The 7,782-nt window shown below is 34.8% G+C and overlaps 1 long non-coding RNA gene across 1 annotated transcript; it reads right to left on the bottom strand.

Moving 5' to 3' along the window:
• Nucleotides 1–649: 649 nt before the first annotated feature.
• Nucleotides 650–5,211, bottom strand: LOC111707675 (uncharacterized). Its single transcript, XR_002766497.1, has 3 exons — nucleotides 5,108–5,211; nucleotides 3,829–3,936; nucleotides 650–814 (listed from the first exon to the last, which is right to left on the bottom strand). It is a non-coding gene; the product is annotated as an uncharacterized LOC111707675 (long non-coding RNA).
• Between the last annotated feature and the right edge of the window lie 2,571 nt (nucleotides 5,212–7,782).

The following is a 7,782-nucleotide window of genomic DNA, read 5'->3' as shown; positions in this document are numbered from 1 at the left end:
CCCCTGACCCGGTGTGAAGTTATTTCTGGGTAAACGTTAAATAATGGTAGTAGACTCTACGCAGCAAATTTTCCACGGCATTCGCGCACAATTCTGTGAATGCATAAACAGTAAGTAAATTAAGTGAAAGTATTTCTCATATTTAAGAATAAATCATGTTTTCCTGAGCAACACACAGTAAAAATCAATTGTTTTAACATTTATAGGAATCGATATATAACAGCTTAGTTTACATGAGTTAAAATGTTAAGATTCTGATACTTGCAACTAATGAGAATTTAATGTATAGTTTTACTTCTGTACTCACATTATATATCAGCATATAGTGTATATTTTAAGTGTTTAAATATAATTTCTAATTTTGAAATTTCAGTTAAAATATCATAATTCTGTTGTGCGCATTGCCGTAAACTGCAAAAGTATGCGCGAATGCCGCGGAAAATTGGCTGCGTAGAATCTACTACCTTTATTTAACGTTTACCCAGAAATAACGCCACACCGGAGGATAAGCCTGAGGATGCAGATGAGGATGACCTCCTATGGATGAGACTGGGCCTCCAGCCAGACAGAGGCCGGATAGATGTAGTTATCAGTAACTGGAGAAGGATCGAGGGTCAGATAGATGTTGCCTACCAGAGCCTACATCAATTGATTAAAGATGCATCTCAGGGGCATAGGAGGATATCTAGGGAGGAACGCTATCTGAGGATGGAGGTGGAACTGATGACCCACATGTCCTTGCTGATGTTGAGAAGGGCGGAGCTCCTGATGTCGGTTGAGACCGAGGTGGATCCGAATGCTGAATATTAATCTCCTAAATATAAATATACAATTATTACAATTATTGAATTAATAAATGTGAACTAAGAGAGTTAATTATTGCGTTTAAAATTCTGCTGTAGACCAAATAAAACTTGGGGTTTACAACAGAATTTTTGGCGCAGTCGTCGTTTAAGTTAACTTTTGTGCATTTGGTTTTTGACAGTCAAGAAAATCAAGTGTAAGTAACTTTGTAATTATCGAACACGCTCAAATATTAGTTAATAATCCAACCTTAACTAAAATTATCATTATATAAACGACTAAAATAAAATGCAATAATAATTAACCGTAAACCTAAAATAATGGACACAAAACCGTTATTTTAGAATTATATCCATTGTTAATTGCTCTCTAAAATGAAAAATAGTTCATCTTAAATTAAAGAATTATATTTTAAGAATATGTAATCCCAAACATATCTTAAAATAAATTTTTAAAAAAATCTAAAATCATTTCAATAAAATAATTAATTAAATACGTTAAGATATTATGATTCTGCAAAAATTTGATTATACAATTATCTACTCAAATTGATGATTAGCAATTAAATTTTGAAACAGTTAAATTTGCAAAGGTATAAGAAACCTTGAATCAGAACGGTGCTATGGAAAGGCCTCAACACGGAATCGGACCCAAAAAAAACGGAAACCTCCCCAAAATGAATTTTTTTGAGGCGTGTCCTGTTTTTTCAAAAATTATCGGAAATCCCTCAAATCCAATTTTTAGAGGAATTTCCCGTTTTTTTTTATCGGTTTCCTCGATTTTTAGGTCGGATTCCGGATCAGGGTCTTATATTGTTGAGGGATTTCCCAATATTTTTGAGGGATTTCCCAATATTTTCGATCCGTTTCCTCATTTTTTGGGTCCGTTTCCGGTTTTCAAAAAAAGTTTTAAATTCTCAGTTTGTTGATCAGTTTCCTCTTTTTTTGGGTCAGTTTCCTCTTTTTTTGGGTCCGTTTCCGGTTTTCAAAAAAAGTTTCAAATTCTTAGTTTGTTGATCGGTTTCCTCTTTTTTGGGTCCGTTTCCTCTTTTTTTTGGGTCTGTTTCCGGTTTTCAGAAAAAGTTTTAAATTCTCAGTTTGTTGATCGGTTTCCTCTTTTTTTTGGGTCCGTTTCCTTTTTTTTCGGGTCGGTTTCCGGTTTTCAAAAAAAGTTGTAAATTCTCAGTAATTGTTGATCGGTTTCCTATTTTTGGGTCCGTTTCCTCTTTTTTTGGGTCCATTTCCGGTTTTCGGAAAAGTTTTAAATTCTCAGTTTGTTGATCAGTTTCCTCTTTTTTTGGGTCCGTTTCCTCTTTTTTTGGGTCCGTTTCCGGTTTTCAGAAAAAGTTTTAAATTCTCAGTTTGTTGATTGGTTTCCTCTTTTTTTGGGGCCGTTTCCTCATTTTTTGGGTCAGTTTCGGGTTTTCAAAAAAAGTTTTAAATTCTCAGTTTGTTGATCAGTTTCCCCTTTTTTTAGGTCTGTTTCCGGTTTTCAAAAAAGAATTTTAAAATCTCATTCTGTTTCAAAAAAAGAGGAAACCAATCAACAAACTGAGAATTTAAAACTTTTTCTGAAAATCGGAAACGGACCCAAAAAAAGAGGAAACGGGCCCAAAAAAAGGGGAAACCGATAAACAAACTGAGAGTTTAAAACTTTTTCTGAAAATCGGAAACGGACCCAAAAAAAAGAGGAAACGGACCCAAAAAAACGGGAAACGAATCAAATGTAAATATAGCGGAAACCGACCCAAAATATTCGGAAATCATTCTACACTTTCTGTTTTTTGAGGGATTTCCGATAATTCTTGGAAAAAGAAGGAAACGGACCCAAACTCCCCTTTGGGTCCGTTTCCGTGTTGAGGCGTTTCCGTGTTGAGGCGTTTCCATAGCACCATCAGAACTTACACCCCCACCCTTTTTCCCCTTCCACAGTTTAAACTGTTTGAAAAGCTTTGGGGGGTAAAATAAGGGTAAAACAAGCAATGAGGTCTGTGCACACCCTTGAGCCAGCTTGAAAATCTTTAAAACATTTTAAACCTAAATGCAGATTCATGTTATGACTATGAAACTCTAAAGTTTGAAAATCGAATCACAATACAAACTATACAACTGACTTTGCAAAATAAAACCCCCCCCCTTTCTCCTCTTCTTAATGTAACGTACAAAGAATATTCCAGACTACAAGCTAAAATAAAAAAATAAAACTGTTGCTAAGACAGACTTGAGAAAAGGCCTTTGGAAAAAAACCTAACATTAATTGATAACACTTGAATTTTAACCCTATTCCCGCTGGGGGGGGGTCAATTTGACCCCCCCCTGTAGTTTTCTTTACATAACTCAAAAAGTATTGGTCTGAGGCTGTTGAAATTTTCTGACTTTTCTTACATACCCAAAGCCCTCCCTTTAGGCCTAAAACCAGGCTTTAATACTAACTGCCTGAGTCCTCAGGCACACTGCCTGAATGACTGCTTTTGCCTGTAGCAAACTAAATCTTTGTTTTGACCCACTTTCACTTGTCAGATTTTGATAAAATTTAGCTTTTTGGAAAGCCTATGACATAAGGAAACGGATTGCCCAAGTTTTGCGAAAAAAAAATTGCAAATTTTTTGCAAACAACCTGTCAAAGAAAATTTGCACATTTTTAGTTTTTCTTGATTAAAAATCAGGTTATTTAAAATTTTGCAAAAATTTTTGCATATTTAAAATGGCATGGTCAAGGGCTTTTCAAAAATGTATAATTTGTCATTTTTTGGACAAATTTTTTTTTGCAAACATTTTTACTATAAAACTGGATTTTGCGATAAAAAAATTTTCGCAAATTTGCAAATTTTTTTGCAGATTCTAAAAGTAGAGCACAAGAGCTTTCTAATGATGTATCATTTGTCATATTTGGACATAAACCATGGGATTTAGAGGGGGGGGTCAAATTGACCCCCCCCCAGCGTATACTGGTTTTCAAGTACCCCAGCGGGGATAGGGTTAACCATATATATGGAAAGATTGTTAAATTTAATATCATTATTACCTGCATTCCTGACTTCATGTTTCCTGAGATGATTTGTTTGTTGAATTCAATAATTCTTCTCTGAACCAGATCCCGGATCCGCTGGTTAAGATCCTCTAATCCATCAATCTAGGATTATAATATGAATAATGAATGAATGAATAAAATTGTCGCTCATTGTCCGAATCTAACATATTTCATGAATGTTGATTACTTGGAATATGCACCCCAACCATATTCTAATTTTAGAAATCTAAAAAAATACATTTTAATGTTTTCTTTTATAAATAATTCAAAACATTTTATCATTAGTTAAACCTCTCTTTTAAAATATATACTCCCAAACATATCCTTGAAAGAAAGTTCATTTTATGTTTTAAATTGAAAATAAATCTGAATCCAAGTTTAAGTGAAGAATTTATAATCTGGAAAAAAACTGTTTTATTTATTTAAAATATGATACCCAAAAACATATTTTGAATTTAAAATATAAAATTTAAAAGATAAAATTTCGAGATAAATACAATATTATCTAAATGTTATTGGCCTGCTTAAATTTTGTACTCGAACAAGCGGCTAAAGAAAAAAGTTATTTTTACAAATTGAAAAAATCAATATCTAATTGTTGGGATTTTTAGAATCAAGTCTTATTTCAGAATATGCATTTAAACATATTTTATCATAAAACTGCTTGGAATGTGTAAACGTCTGTGCATATTCTGATTCTGAAAATGTTAATATTATAATTCAGATATAAAAATCTTTTATAATTCAGAATGATTGTGAGGTTTTGTTTGAAAGTTTTGTGTTGCAATGATGTGTAGACGTAAACACAGTTGCAAGATTGCGAAATTGCAAAGTTATAAAAACAAAACTTGAAATATTGAAACTATGAATCAGCGCTACCTAATCTTAATTATTAAGATCATTAAACAAAATCAACTAATTAGAACGTTAAAATTAACACCTTAGCAACCAACCTAACCAAGGGTTGAATATAAATCCAGAGCCAGTATTGGTCCTAAGAATCAAACAATATGGGCGGGGCAAATGGGAGCAAAGAAAACTCTCCGCACATACACCAGGGCAGACCCGGAGCTTAAGACGCGGTACCAGAGCTCTACGCACGTACTCAAGAAATGCAAAAATCTTAAGCCCTTGCTACAATCCATAGTTAACAGGGAAAATGAGAAGGAACATTCAGTCAAGCTTTAAATCCTCAAGGAGCAAGACCTAATTTGCTCTGAGTGGACTTCAGAATCAAACTCAACATTGTATTGTATTAAATAGACATGCATACCTGTGTCCTTACTCAAACATTGGACCAAGTTAGATGTCTATCCTCATCCTATAACAAAATAATAATTAAAACATATTTAACAAATCATAAACGAAGTTGAATTTTCATTACAGACTTTAAATAATTCTTAAGTCCTAAAGTCCTGAACCTAGGCAGATAAAAGTCTAACATTTGATCTATTAAATAATAATAAAAATATAATAAACACCAGAGAATCCCAACTTTAGGTTTATTAGTTTTTACACATAATGCCCAGGACAAATGATAACGTATAAGGGGCCGAAGGCGGAGAAGAACCAGATAGGCTTACCCCTCTAAACCCAGATCAGCTGGATTTACAGTTTAGAACCCCTGAGATGGAGACTACATCTCCATCAGAAAATACAGGAACCATTGACCCGGCTCTTAATGCACCTATAAATAGGCTGAGCACAACCTATAATCCTAACAGAGGTTCTCCTAGGACAGCTAGTACTGGACCTGGGGCAATTCCCAAACGCGGAAATCAAACCAATGTTTCCGTGAATGCGAGAAATGTCCCCCAGCCCACATCCGGATCCGAGTTCCCTATGATTGATATATCCTCCAAGGAGGGGAAATATTCAATTTTAGACTAAATACCACGAGCCCCGGGGTATGACAGGGAAAGGGGGATTGGCAGATATATCCCAGACAGCAATGAAATCCTTTTCTCCAAGATGAAATGGAGTTTCAATGGTGAAGATCCGTTTGAAGATTTCTTAATCAGGTTAGGGGGATATGCTCGAACTCTAGATGTAAGAGATGTTTGTTTCAATAACACACTGTTTCAAGCATTCCGCCCCCCCTGTTCATTCGTGGTTTCCGATATGGAACCATCTATGGAACCCTACCGTGACATGTCAAGGAAAAGTTATGCCGAAGCTTTACATGAACGCCTTGAGCCCGCCACCAAATTGATTTATACCCAATATAAGGAGAGGTCACAAAAACCAAATGAAGTTTTTGACCTCTACCTTCGGGATAAATATAACTTGTTTGTGAGGTCGTTCCCTCAAGGAAAAACAAGGATTTTCAAGGATTTTACTGAAGAAGCCATCAGGGGTCTCCATAATGAATTACTGAAAATAAAGATCCGAGATTTCATCTCTATCCAACATCTTGCCGGAGTCAGGATAGAAACTTGCGATGCTTTGCGGAAAATAGTGCAAATAAGCGTCGAAAACATACAGTCTAGAGCCATAGCTGGAGAATCAGACACGGCAGATATCGCCGGGACGGATATCCGCCTCATGAATTATAGTTATGTCAACACTAGTTCATCCAAGGATAGGAAGACTAGATATGAAATAAATGTAATGGACGAGAACGAAGAACGGGATAACATTAATGAATTCAGGAATTTCCAAAAGTTTAAGAAATATAATGCAAAAATGCAGGATAACCAGTTTGCTAATACTGGAAGGCAACCCACAGAGGCCAACGTTTGTTACTCCTGTGGCAATAAAGGTCACTTTAGTAGGAATTGCCCTAGAAAGAATTTACCCGGACAGGGCATCCACAAAGTAGACAAGGCTGAACCCAATGATGAAAAGAACAGTTCAGATCACTCTGGCTCCGAGTCCGATCTAGAAATGAATTATGTCAATTACAAAAGGAAAGACAAGACTAAGCTCGCGTCTAAAAGGAAAGATCGTAATATCCACAATGTTGTAGGTAGACATGATGATCAAATCAAAATGATCAACTCCAAACTGTCTGAAATATTGTCTGTACTGTCCACAAAAAATCCTAATGATGTCAACATCATGACGGACGACCAAGGATTCCCAAGGGATGTGAATGACATTTCAAAAGATCATGATGATGATATTTTTAATTTTTTATGAAAAACTCATTATATCTCCAGAACAAAAATACAAAGTCCGGAACATATCTGTCGCTGGGGTACATTAGAGCTTTAAAAAAGAATACCAAAACATTCATTAAAGCTCTAGTTGACTCCGGCAATCTCTTTGGAGATATAATGAGTGAAAAATTAGCGAAAATTTTAAAACTTCAAATTAAACCTTGTAATAGCAAAGCTGGCACAGCAGTATCCAACCAAAAAGTACATGTGCTTGGCAAAGTTGACCCATTCGAATTAGTTTTATAAGGATTGAAAGACCCAATTGTAATTTCTCTTTTCATTATACGTAATTTAAGCCATGATCTTAACCTCGGAGAATCATTTTTGAGAAAATATAAAGCTGAGCTAAAATTTGAAGGGTCCAAAGTGACCCTTAACATAAATGGTCAAAAATTAGAACTAGTTAACAGAAATACACCGTTAATTAGAAACTCTAATGATGAAAGATTTATTAAAATCATGGCTCATGATAAAATTAAACGAACCCAATCAATCAATGAATCACAACCAAGTAATGGTATAATAATCGAAACAATCGGATTTGCAGCTTCAACCGCAAAGAAAGTTATAATAAAAAAGAACTCCTTATCATTTTTAGCTGTGAATTCTAAAATAGAAACAGAAATTGGATACTTTCAATCCAAAGAAAACTCCCATTTTCTAAACTCAAATAATCTACTGCTTTTGAATGGACTAATTAAATGTAGCAAAGAGATAACTTTAATTCCCTGTCTGAACTTGGGGGATAAAGATGTAAAAATTCCGTCAAAAGTTAGAATAGGAAAAA

The sequence above is a fragment of the Eurytemora carolleeae genome, unplaced genomic scaffold (genome assembly GCF_000591075.1).
Source record: "Eurytemora carolleeae unplaced genomic scaffold, Eaff_2.0 scaffold818, whole genome shotgun sequence".
Classification (NCBI taxonomy): domain Eukaryota; kingdom Metazoa; phylum Arthropoda; class Copepoda; order Calanoida; family Temoridae; genus Eurytemora; species Eurytemora carolleeae.
The sequence above is the reverse complement of the archived record's forward strand: the minus strand, read 5'-3'. Positions and strand labels throughout refer to the sequence as shown.